This window comes from Gallinula chloropus (assembly GCF_964237585.1).
Source record: "Gallinula chloropus genome assembly, chromosome: 1".
Classification (NCBI taxonomy): domain Eukaryota; kingdom Metazoa; phylum Chordata; class Aves; order Gruiformes; family Rallidae; genus Gallinula; species Gallinula chloropus.
This window is the reverse complement of record NC_140085.1, coordinates 43,863,280-43,877,296: the sequence shown is the minus strand read 5'-3', so window position 1 is coordinate 43,877,296 and position 14,017 is coordinate 43,863,280.

The window sequence follows — 14,017 nt, the reverse complement described above, 5'->3', positions numbered from 1 at the left end:
AGCCTGAGAAAACCTCCAAACAAATTTCTCTGCTGGCATTCCTGACTGCTGCCTGTGGAAGAAATCAAAATATGCCAGCGGTGTAAATATCAGGACCTGAGTATCCAGGCTGTAAGTGGCCGCCCATAAAAATGTGTATACAAAGGATTTAGTTAAACTACTGTTCAATTATTTAAATGTGACTCCACTATATGTTTTTATCTATGTGTCTGAGTATTTTTTATAGTCTTGCCATGACTCCTGTAGTGTTCCATGACTTATTTCATATACTAGGGAAAAACTCTGTGCTCTTCATTGTTTTGGTTTTTTTTTTCTTTTTTTTCCTTGCAGATTCTAATTTTCACTTTCATAAAAATTCTTAATATCCTAACAGCCTGTTTATTGATGTTCTAGTTTGGTTTTAGCAAGTTAGCCAAACAAACTGTCTGAACACATTTCCAAGAGCATTTGGAAAATTTCCTTTGCTGTATTGTGTATAATTAGGCTTGGCAGAACTCAGATTCTGTAATGACAGTTTCCATTGCAGAGAAGTCAGGGACAAGGTAGAGAGCCCATCACATGTCACTTTGCAGAGTATTCCATCTCACTGAGGTTATTCTGCAAAATGTTCACTGTCTGCTGAATCTCTAGTGTTATGGCAAAACGTATTCAAACATATTCTCTATAGAAAGATTTGAAATCATTAAAAATATGCATTCCTAGCCAATATAATATGAAAAATATAATCATGCATCTACCACTAATATAAATTAGCACACGGCTAATTAAACCACAAATAAGCCTGGGAGTATATTATGTTTGTGTTTCTGTACTACAATACTACTACTACTCCAATGTTAAACACTGGGCAAATCCCAGCCAAAAAATTCCCAATCCCCATTTCCTCTGATTTAGCCTGTATATTCGATAATGTTCTTCTGACTACCTGACAAAGCTGTAGACAAAATTTTCACTGATTCCCCTATTCTACTGGGATGTCATTGGAGTAAATTAAATAATCTTTGAATGGTTTCATGAAGGCAATACTTCCAAATTCACCCTAGGATGCTCTGTGCAGGGCTTTTTGTTGTGGTTTTTTTTTTTTTTTTTTTTGGGGGGGGGGGGGGGGGGGGTTGCAACAGTGTCTTGTATTCCAGTACCATTTTGAACTCATGAAGACCAATGTTTATCAAGAGCTGTAAAGCAGATCACTGTGCACTTGGAGTTATGGTACAAGAACAGGCTTCATAAACAGTTTGTGAGATCTTCTGAGCGAGTTCTTCCAAACAAAACGCTGTTATACCTACAAGTACATAGGCAATATCAAAGGGAGCCCGTGATATGGAGGATTATAACACTCTGTTAATGACCATGTATGTCCATCATCCCCCGCAGGAATATTTTAAAATACCAAGTCTGAACTGAACGTAAAAATACAGGCTATTCTTTCCATCTAGCCCTCCACACAGCACAGAAATAGCTGCAATATATTTTTGTTCAAAACAGATGGTATTTCAGTCCTGTGTTAAAAATACCACACACACACACACTCCCAGCAAATCATTACCCTGTTCTAGGGATTAACATGAAAAAGGGATCTACGCTGTACCAAACGATGTGTGCCTTTGACAGAAGCAAGGCTGTTCTAGAGGACATCTGCAGAAGAGACAGGACTGCTTAATCCTCGGAAGTAACACGGTATTAAAATGAACACAGCAGCCAGTTCCAAACGTGAAACTGTTTCAGTGACAAAATTATGCCCTCTTATCTTGGAAACAGAGGATCTTTCAAGAAGGATGATAGTGGCGTTCCCTTTTAAAAACAGAGGGGCACATGTACCCCCAGAGTAAAGCTGACCTGCACGCATGAAATTGCTCCTGAATTTTCAGGAGCAACACTTCATACATAGCTAGAGCAACAGGAGGCAGAGGTGGTGGTGGGGGGTGTCTTCAGAGGGAGTTATGCTTAGAAATAAATAGGTATTATTAACCTCAGTACCAGTTTATCCATTAACATCTGTCTTCACAGTATGTGGCTTCAAGTCCTCTTGTGCTATACTTGAATGCTTTCTCTTTTCAAACTTCTTCTCCTGGGACTAATTCATTCCATATTCCTTTCTCCCACATAATCGCATATAAATAAATACAATCATGGAACCGCAGTAAAGAAATGAACCTTCCCTCAAGAATAATTTCTCTTTTCTACTGTTTCCTACTGTGTCCCTTTTCACCTGCTGTTTCTTTACAATCCTCATAGTCTTTTGTTATTTTGATAAACCTACTAATACCGGGGAGCCAGTGTAATTGCCACCCATCCCTGGAGATAAGCGAGAGAGATGGGTAAGCAGATGTCAAAGTCTCAAAACAAAGGTGAGTACAAAGCTATGCAGAACACCGGTGATTTATAAAGGAGACATTAGCATTATCGAGCACTGTTTGGGGAAATGGTTATGCAAAGAATTAACAGTTTCAGCTGAAAAGAAGAAAGGAGCCCAGTTGGACTTGCCTGAGCAAGCACATTAGCATAACCCTGGGAGGAAGCCTAAGAAAAAAACCCGATTTCCAGCGAGGGAGCCGAAAGAGGGGGCTTGCACCGCTGAGCAAACAGCGATTTCTGTTGGTCTGGCCCTGCTAGGGAGGGGGAAGCTGGTACAAACAGCCGGGATCCCATGGGGACCTCAGCCCCATGCCATCTTTTAACTGAAATAACCTGCAAACCCTCGGAAATTTTGTCTAAACAGTGAAGTTGAGAGACATGAAGAAGTCTGCTTGTTTTTCAGGATAAAAGGCCTTCGCATCCTGCATGCTTGAGTGCGTTTGGACCACTTGCCATGGTGACTGGGACTTGGACAGCGCACCCTGCCCTTCAGGCGTGGCTCTTCCCACCCACGTCCTTATCCTCTCAGACTTCTCCTTGGAGGCTTCAGTAGAGACCTGTGCGGGGACTGCCCAGCGGGCACTCAGTGGTTCATAAGCCACTCTGACTCAAACCTCTGGCCTGGGATGTTTTGTGGGTTGCCTTGCCCATCTGCGGCTTCATATGAAAAATAACAATTACGCTTCAACACATCATTGACACCAAGTGAAAGGCTGTAAATATTCAGGTGTCTTTTCTTTCACCTGTGACTAGAAGCATTGGCTAGAGGCAAATTATTAAACTTCCCCAAGTAAAAGTTCGTTCTGGTAGACTCCTAAAAACCAGAAAATCCATTCTTTAACTACTCTTCCCTATTCCCACCCCCTGAGAAAAATTGCCTAGACTAACAACACAACCTAAAGAGCTTGAAACAGGAGTTACTTAAAGTAAAGATTGTCTTAGCAATTTTGTTAATGGGGACACAGATTTTACTCCATACCTATGACAGCTATATAGTTACAGTTTACAAGCAATCTCTTGGGTGTGTAATAGTTCAGTGAATCACTTAGAATGAAAAAAAAAAAAAAAGAGTTCAAACATGCTGAGAGACAAGTAGGTGGTAGCATCACACATGGTCTGTAAGAGCTGTCGTTACACCTCACGATTCCTGACAGTATTTCTGGAAAGTCCTATTGAAATTTACCTTCCCTCTCTCAGTTTTAAATTTCAAACCAGTAAAAACTTAAGTGACATAAAAATAAGCAGTAAATACTCACCTACATGATTCCACAGGTCAGGGCTTGCTGGAGTGAATGAACGGGTGAGTGGACAAAATAATTAACCTAGTCTGGAAAGGCAGGGCTCTGGCTCAGCCAATTGGGATTTGTCATTTGGTGAAAACCTTAGCATAATTACAGGGTAGCTCGTTAAAGGTGTCTCCTGTCCCAGCTGATTGCAGTAAGTAGTATAACAACACACTACCTGTCAGAGGTCTTACTCTATGTTTTATAGCCCAGTATTGAACAAATGCTTTGAGTTAGTTCTTTTTTTCTCAAGTAAGAAGTATTTTATATTTCACCTTAATTTTGATGCAGCAGTGGTTTGACCAATGAAGGTAAAAGTTTTTTTTCATGGCTGCACAGAAATAGTGTAGGGAGGAGCAGCACTGCATCCCATATTGCTGAGGTATAGAGTAGCACCAGACTCTGAATCCACCCTGGAAACAAGGTCACAGGAGCAAATCCTCTGCTGGAGTCAATATCAGTGTTGCTACACTCGGAGATCACTGAACTAAGCACCACATTTGTCTCTCTGCCTGCGCAGAAATTGGGGTAGGACCACTGGAGCATCCACAGTGGATGCTGATGTAGGGTTTGTTAACACTATAGAATATAGTAGAATAGAACTGGATAGAAAATAGACTAGAATAGAACAGAGCTTGGTTCAAAGGCAGCTACAATGATCACCTTGTTCAACTGCCTGACCACTTCAGGGCTGACAAAAAGTTTAAGCACATTATTAAGGACTTTGTTCACATACCTCTTAAACACTGTCAGGTTTGGGTATCAACCACCTCTCTAAGAAGCCTGTTGTGGTGTTTGACCACCATCTCAGCAAAGAAATGCTTCTTAATGTCCATTATGAACCTCCCCTGGCACAGCTTTGATCTATTCCCACATGTTCTATCACTGGATACCAAAGAGAAGAGCTCAGCACCTCAGGAAGCTGTAGAGAGCAATAAGGTTGCCCCTCAGCCTCCTTTCTCCCAAACTATCCAAGCCCAAAATCCTTAGCTGGTCCTCATAGGACATGCCTTCCAGCCCTTTCGCCAGATTTGTTGTCCTCTCCTGGACATATTTGAGAAATAAAGGTAATTTAAGAACATTCCACTATGTATTGTTTAACTCCGAGTGCTGATTATGCTCACACAGCACTTTGAGTTGAGGGCTTCCCACAGCAATGGGGTTGCAGGCAGTGCCGCTGGTTAGAGCAGTTTTCAGCAGTGAAGCCTCTGTGATTTTTGCAGTACAGCAATTTAAACACTCTTTTCTCCCGCAGCACAAAACCAATTTTGCCTCTGGAATCAATTTCAGTCTCAGGACTTTCAATACTGAAACGTTTTTCTCATTTTAAAATACAGCATGTTTTCTTGATGCAGTATTTTTACTAAGTTTTTCGTACTCTATGACATAGCCTTCTTAAATATACATCCTGATAATGTGCAGAATGACAAAATAGTCAAAACATTGGGGTTTTTCAAGGTCAGATGTAGAATAAAGGTTTTAAGTAATTATTTAGAATAGAAAATGGATATTTAAAAAATAATAGTTTATAAAACTATTCTAAAATTATGATAAAATATACTCTAAAGCCAAGTTTTCTATGATGATGAAGAATATGGAATAGAATTTTCCAATGTATAGATTCTCACATTATCATTCCTCAGTAATATGCTACTGTGCATTACATGTATGTTACATGAGAATTTAAAACCAATATTGATTGGTAAAAGTTTAGAAAGAATGAAAATAAAGTTTTGCAATTTTAATCCTTAATGTTTAAATTTTGTTTTTGTCTGGGTTGAATTCTTCTACCTGCTTTTTTTTTTGTAAAAATAAACACTTCCTTCATGGAAAACATGGAGCCAGCTTATGTGTCAGAAGAACCAGATGCACAGTGATGAGACCGTAGGTCACACTACTGCGGAGACACATGCAGTAGTTAGCAAAAACCACTGCTGTTTCAGCCCAAGCTATAGACTTCATGGCTTTTCCACTTCACCTGGAGCAGTGGTTTTCCCTCCTGTAATGTTGCCTCTTCATGGCAGAGGATCCACTCCTCAGGAGTCTCACAGCCAGAATCCCACCTGGTATCTTTACCACTCATTTTGTGGTCTGGCATGCACTTCCCTAATCAAATAGGAATTTCCTCCCAGAATAAGCCAACCCTTGCTGGCTGCAGCATTGAATAAACAATTGAAATAATTCTCAACATTTGAAGGAAGGATTACTGTGCCTGGTGGAAGATAGTGTGGAATAGAATAAAGTTGAGGAGCCTGAGGAGATACAGAAATGGGTATGCAGAGGTATGGCAAACAAGAAAAAAAAGTGCAGAAAACTATGACAAAATCATTCTTCATACTTCATTAACCTACTAGTTTGTCTCAAGACTTCCAGCAACATCCCCTCTGGCTTGTGTCATCAAACTGTTCTTTTCAAAACAAGATTTGCAGATGCTGGTACAGCAGGTTCCCAGCCCCAGAACAAGGGGTGGTCTGCAACTGATTCACCACAGTTGCAGTTCTCTGTGGGCACTGCTCAGTGCTAGGAACAGAATCACTGCCCACTGGAAGTGTCCCCTGCTGAAGCTGCCAACAAAAGTGTTCATTTTCTTTGTGTTTTTATGATGTGGACATCTGCCCTTCAGCAACTGGAGAAGAGCCATGCGTGTCAATCCCCACAGCTTCCAGCCCATCAGCAGACACCAACAATTTCCAGTTGCTACTGAATGAGCTGGACTCAACCAGATAAACCCATGATAAATGTTTCCTAGCTCCTTCAAATCATAAGGTTGAGGCTGTTAGGTCATTCTTGATTTCATCTGGATATCACACAAATTGGAAGGTGCTCCTGCTGGCTGTAGGGCACAGGAAAAGAGGGAGAAATAGGAAAACCACAGCTGGCAGCTAGTAAGAGAGGAGGCATCTAAAGCCAGATAGGAAATGAAGCTGGTTCAGATATGCAAATACCACACATCTTGCATTATGAATGCTACAAATGAAAAAATAGGTTGTGTAATGTGCAAACGCAGAGGTGGCCCAGAGCCTCTAAGTAGCACAGGCAAAACTGAATTCTGCTGCCCCAAGAGCAAATCATGGAGGAATCAACTTTTCTCCCATTATTAATCAGTGTTAAAACTCCACATTGTGATTCTGGCAGAAGGGCAGCCAGTGAAGGGAAGCAGGGAGCTGAACTGAGGATGTAGTTATCTCCCTTCCCTCCACATATCCCCTGCTCTCCAGCCAGTCTGATCCCGCTGAGATGAACCCTGTCTCCCTGATATTTCTTCATCTCTCACCAGAGCAAGGCATTAAGGCACCTGTAGCCTGTTTCTCTTATCCTCTGAGCCTTGGTCACACACGTCAGACCCTGCCCTCCATACACCATATCCCCTTCTAAGCACACTGAGGTTCCCTTCTCTTTCTGTATTCTAGCACAATGTGGGGACAAGTGCCACCTCCAACTGATTTCTCCAAAGTACCCATCTTAACCTCCATATCACCACCCTCACTTTATAATATGCTCATCCACCACATCTGTGGGACAGAGCTTGTCCTTGAAATGACATCCCTCAGGATGCTTTTCCTTCAGCCCTGCACAATATGGGGCACGTAGCAATGTAGCAATTGTTTTAAAGTAGAGTGGGGTAGTATTATATTAGTCATTAGGAAGTTCTTCACTATGAGCATGATGAAACACTGGAAACTGTTGCCCAGAGAGTTGGTGGAGGTCCCATCCCAGGAGACATTCAAGATCAGGCTTGATCAAGCTCTGAGCAATGTGATATAGTTAAAGGTGTCCCTGTTTTCTGCAGGGAAGTTGAACTAGATGACCTTTAAAGGTCCCTTCCAACCTAATGCATTCTATGATTCTATGACACCCCTAACTCACTTCCAAGATCCTTGATGTTGGTGTGCATTGTCCTCATAATGCTTGTGTCCCTTGCAGGAAAGGGGGCTCAGGTTAGCACCACGCATGTTTGGCATTCCCTGTGCATATCTGGGATTTGCTTTCCCCATTTACTGCAGACATGACTTTGTCACATACCTTTGTCATGATTTACTACTTCTCTTTAGTCAAGATTTTCTTGCTGTTTTCCACAACACTTTGACAGCTCTAGCTTAAAGAATCCAACTGCCTTTTGGAGACCTATGGTTTAACTCTACCCAGACCCCACCATCTGGTACAGGGTTCAGTTACCCACAGAGGTAGGCCATCACAGGCAACTATCACCTGTGCTGTCTTTTGTTTGAAGGAGCCACTTTAGGTGCTAGTGAAGCTTCAGCTCTTACTTTTTCTAGGACTGAGGTCTGCATGAGATCCGATCAACAAGCACATACTATGCACAACCTCAAATTTTACTCTCTGAGCACGTGTTAGGGATCTGACCTGAATTCACATAGTCTCTTTCTGGCCTTTGTCACCAGATTTCCCTATGATAGAAACCAGGGGACTAAGGAAGAGACATGGAAATCAGCACACACCCATGCCTGGCCCCAGGATGTCGGTTAAGCAGATAACAAAACCAGGGAGCTTGGAAGCATACTGTCATTTAACCTGAGAGAACATTTTCCATCCTAGGTGTTCATAAACTTTCCAGATGGAAGTGTCTCCTGAATGCAAGACGGAGGGTCTAAGCATCAGAGCTCTCTATCGTATATTGGCAGTTAAAGTCACTCCAGAAACGTCCCTTGCCCACCATGGCATTTGACTACTCAGTGGGTGTGCCCATATTGTGCAGTGGAGCCCCAAGAAGAGTTTCCTCTTATTTTGAACTAAAGCAGTTTACCTACACACTACAATGCAATGCAAAGATACCACCTTGGGTCCTGAAAAGGGTGAAGCACGACCGCAGCCTGTGTATTCACCACAGAACATTTTTAGCTTGTCTGGACTGTTTTTAGGGCTGGAGTTGGTGTCTCCGTGGGATAGGTCTGCACTACAACCTCTAAGCTTAAAAGTCTGCATGGATGGACCTGGCAGGCTTCAGCCCCATGCTCAGTCCTGCAGAGCTGCAATGCTGTTGCTGTCCCTGCAGACCTTTTAGCTTGAGCACAACTCCACTCTCCTGCAGTTATGATTTTTCCTGTTCTGGCACATTTGCATATGCAAGGCTACCTCTGGCTTGAGCTCCTCTGCACAGGCTAAAGAAATCCTAGGATGAGGGGGCACAGTTCTCCCCAGGGAGGCCTCCTGCAATGTGGCTGGCACTCCTTGCCTTCCAGGACTCAGATCCAAGCTTTTAAAGGCTACACAGAAGGTTCTTTTGCCTTTTGTGCCCTTTTCTGGTTGGTTTTTTTTTCCTTTCAGTTTTGAATAACTAACTCATTTTATTTTTGAGAATGACATACCTAATTTACATTTAAATCTTTCTAATCCCTTGCCAAGCTGCCACAACAAAAGGCACTGTAAAAATTAGTAAATAAGGATTTTCTTATTTACCTGATTGCCTTTCATGTCTCATTGTCTTTTATGTCAATCTATGCCAAGGCGCTTTCAAGTTATATCTTCAAATATGAAAGCTAAAAGCAATCTGAGAGAAATGATTTTATGTCAAGAAAGATATATTCCTGTGTGTCGTGTACATATTGAAAGCAGCAGCTTTAATAAAGGAGTAAGGAAGGAGACACCCTTCCTACACCCAGCCCAAGTGAAAAAAGGTTTGGGAAAGAAAACTCCAGCGCAACCCAACAGCAACAGCACGGGATGCTTCCGTAGCATATCTACCCCAAATTCTCAGCAATGAAACCTCCCATACAGTGCAGGTACCTCTGGTGTATCTATATGGATTTATTCCAAGTCCAGATTCACTAATATAGCAGAGATTTGGGATCGTGCCCTGAGGAAGAATAACCCCACTGCCCTATTCCTGCACACTGATGTGACGCCTGAGAAAAGATCCCTTCCACATGGACAGGTTCAAAGCACACACGGGGAGGAGGGAGAGGAGCACACACCCTCCCCTTGTCAATGCAGAAAAGGAACTAAACCACCCCACATCCTTGCAGTTGTAAATACTGGAGAGTACAAAGAGCACTTGCCAGTCTTCCCCATACTCCAAAATTCCTGGCATTTAGGATAGGAGGACCACTGGATACCACCAGATCCTGCTTCTTGTTCTCAGCTGCCAGACTTTACTTTTTCTGTGCCAGAATGTGTCTTACATGCCAGAACCTTTCCTTTCTGTTATGGAAATATAATCCACCAGGAAGTCATTCAAGTGGTAGATGTGCAAAAATCCGTGTTAATGCTCTCCACCCACATTTTTCTAAAGCAGTGATGTTTTTATTAAGCATAGTTACTGAGAATAATCAGGGCTAGAAAATATATGACATTGCTCAGGAATAAACTATCTTTGGTAAATAACACTGACTTTCACCCTAAACACTGAGACATATCGCTGCTGAAAGACACATGCAGGACTCAGGAGAGAGGATTTGTTTCCCAGCCATTGCTTTGGGACAGGTCGTATACCTCTGTAAAAGGAGGCAGATGAGAGAGCAGGAGGGGAGGAGGGAGAGTGCCTGGAAATCAAGTCGGGCTCTGGCTGGTGTGACTGGAGGTGGTACAAGTGCCCTCCTCTCTACATGTGCACCGGAGATAACAGATTTAATAAATACAATAGAGATTTTAATAAATTGGCATATTCTGTCCGAAAAAAAGAAGTTTGATCAAACAGTTCCCAGCCAGCAGTAGTTTACAGTCGGTCTGGGAAGTTTTTCTTCTCCTCACCTTTGCGTGTATCGATCTTTACTTGGACTTTGATCTCAAGGATTTTCCTCTGAGACTTTCTTGCAATTAAATTAGTTTTTTTTTCCTTAGCATTCAAAACTTCCCCGCTGAGATGCTCCCCGCCCCAGTTGTGAAGTCAAGGAGAGTGAAAACTCATTACAGCTTCACCATAACTGTTTGTGCACTGGAAGGAAGTTCAGGTATGCAGGTACTAAAAGGTTATGATCAGTCTTTGCCCCGTTTTACAAGAAGTTGAAGGGCTCCAGAGGTTTCTCACAATTTTTTCCTGTTTTATTTACCTTGCTGCTGGCTTACACATCACTTCTGCAGAAGTCAGAAATAGATGAGTACATATTTCTAACTGTACCTATCTAGAAATAGTCTGTCCATTTTCCTCAAACTCTACCCAAGTGTATTCCTGACTTGTTTCTGCCAGACTGATAGATGAACCAGACCCAGAGAATTTTCCTTGTCATTTGCATATGAAGAACAGTAATACAAGGAATTGTAAATCCAGTTTGACAAAGTCCCAATGCACTTGTAAAATAACTTCTAAAAAGTGAATTATTTCAATAAATAGGAATCTCAGTTTATTAGAATGCTTGAAGAAACAGATGCAGCCGTCTGTTACCTTCAAAAAAAAAAAAAGAGAAAAGAGAGTCCAATTTACTAAGCCTGCTGAGAAAAGTGCTAATTAAACTAGGTCATAAACGTTCTGTGTGAAGATGACTACCTGAATTTGAATTAAAACCAAAGAAGTCAAGGCTTTTCACTGGGACTGGGACAGGATGTTTCTCACCAGCTAGTTCTTACACCAGTGAGTTTCCACACCTAACACAGCTGGAATGTGGCCTTAAAAGAAAATCTGCATTATAAACTGCCTCTGAACTGGTTCACCTGCTTGCGAAAGGAATGTAAATGACTTCTGAAAGCTGCAGAGGTAGCAGTTCATTTGGATTGCAAAGCAGTATAAGAAAGGTAAGTGCCCTCCCAGGCTAGCAATCTACCTATTAAAGACATAAAAAGAACTACCAGGGAGTCATAAACACCAGTGCCAAAATAAATTCAGGAAGACCCATGGCAAGTGAAATGTTGATTCTAGGCAGTACTGTCAGTGTTCATGGGTTATTTATCTTACATAGTCTTAAAATGTTGTTGTATGTTATAAAGATTGCACTAGACTTCAACATGACATAGCCTGATATTTTTAGGCCCTAAGGGAATAGCTTTGGGAAACAGCATTTTCCACGAAAATTTCATGTCTAGACTACATTTGATTTTCAGTAGTTTAATTCTTTGCAATATAGAAATAGAATTTCTGGAGGGTATTTTTTTATATTCTTCAACTAGTCATTTGAGAACCATTATGGTTTCTTCTACGCTTCACTCTATGTGGAAACTGTCTATATAAAATTGATATATGAACCTCTGGAATGCCTGTATAAAACAGAGTCAATTATTTATTTCCAATTCTGTCTTTCAGAGACCAAGTACAGGTATTAGAACTTGCTAACAAAACCACCTGTAATCGGATCATTATGAAATAAACAGAGCATGAGAGCCAGACAGAAAATAAAAAGTTCAAAAGCTTTATGTAGGGCTGTTTCAGGAGGTGGGGTTTTGTTTTGCATTGTTTTTTTTTTCTGTTTTCTTCCTTTTATGTTGAGCAAACACAGTAAATCATCTAGGACATATGTTGGTCTGAATATAAAGATCAGTTTACTGGAAAAGCAGGAAGATTTGAAAGCTGGGGAAATCCTACAGATGTAGGAATTCCACTGAAAGTATTATATCAGTGATGTAAAAACGTTAAGGACCATCTCATCTCCTGTCATATTACTTTTGCATGTACATGTTCCCAGATAAAGGACGAACCTGGTAATGGATTTGACAAATTAGAATCTCCTATTTCTTGAACTGGGATTTTATCATACAAATTTTTCAAGGAAAGATGAGGGGAAAAATAATTCGTTTTCAAAATCAATTTTCAAAGTAAACCACTTCCAATTTCCACAGGCTGCACAACCATTTTCCTACCATATCAAGAAGGCCATCTTTTATTTGCTACTTCAAACAGTTTAGTAACATGCCGTTATCTATAACCTGATGCTGGATATCGCATGGATAGGCTTAGAGTCAATTAATACACATCTTGCTGTGAACCTGCCTTAAATACCTGCTGCAGCTTTGCGCAGGGGGAGCTGTTCACATGATTAATGCTAATGCAGGACCTATCCACAGCAGAGAGAGAAAGCTGTTTTATTAGAATTTGTTCAGAGCTATTGCTTCAGTTTCTGTAGACTCAGTCTGTGTCAGCTTCTTTGGGCAAGAGTAATTGTTGTGAAGCCAAAGCATGCCACTCGTTTTAATTATGGCATTATTAATTTATAGCCTCTTCTTGCTTGTAAATATTTCCATACTGCTTAGATATCAGCAGACAGATTTTGCTCATATTTGTTGCCAAGAAAATACAGAAGAGTGATCAAGAAAATACACTGGTATCAGAAAGACATAAAAAAGCCCCCAAACAAGGGGCTTGCCATCCCCAGTGGGAATGCCCCACTGCCCAGTTGGTAACTGTGGTTTTCTTGGGGCATGTAGCAGTAGGATTCTTTGTTACTGTGACATGTGCACATTTGCATCACAGGTAGAAAAGAAGAAAGGTGTGTACGTCCAGATATGTGTGTGTGTTGCTGCGTAGTAAAATTACATGCCAGGTCAGCATGCACAGCCTCTTCAAAACCCTACTGGAGGACAACATGTGTCGTTAGACAAGTGGTTTATTTTCTGCTTTGCGTGGCCTGTAACACAGGTGGCCTACAGGGCTGCCAGAGGTCTGGCCTAGGGTGAGAAGCAAAACAATTTTCAAATGGAAAGAATGACTAGGAAAAAGTTGGATGCAACTCAGTTAAGACGTTTACAAAAATTTATACTTAAGAAGAAGAAATCAAGTGAGTGGAGTACCAAAGATGCGCCAGAACACTGAACTTAATAGGAGTGTAGGAAATAAAGCATGATAAGGCTGCAGGAATGAAGGACATTCCTTGAACCTTTAGAGGAGATTATTAGGAAAACATGGTAATGGTTTTAATACACACAAAAGGGGTCAAGGATTAAAAAGGGATGAAGAAATGGTCTCAGGTTCTCCACATCCACTAGGAGTTAGACAAGGACTAATGAATCTCAATCACATTAACAAAGAATTAAATTGAATATTTGAATACTTTGTAGCAGTAAGAGCTGACAAACAGTAGAGTACCTTGTCCAGGATGGTTGTGAAATCTGTCAAGGAAGTTACAGGTGTAATTAATCCTACCTTTTGAAAGCAAGGGATGATCAGATGATCTCCAGAAGACCCTTTCAGGACTGTACTCTGAATTCTGCAGCATTTAATCTCTTTGACTTAGAATTCTTTTCTTTAGTTTGGTTGATACATAATACGTCATATGTCTTGGCTGCAGATATGTCAGACAACATTATAATTCAAGAGATGAGACACATTGCAGGATTGTTTGCCAGATAAAGCCTTTAAAGGCTGCTCACATTTTCATTGCAAATGGGTGTAGAGATACAAGAACAAACACTCCCATTTCCAAAGCTCCTTCCAGTTTCTTATGCTACAGATTTTCCTCAAGAATCATTAAAAGGTCCTTACACTGACTAAATTACTG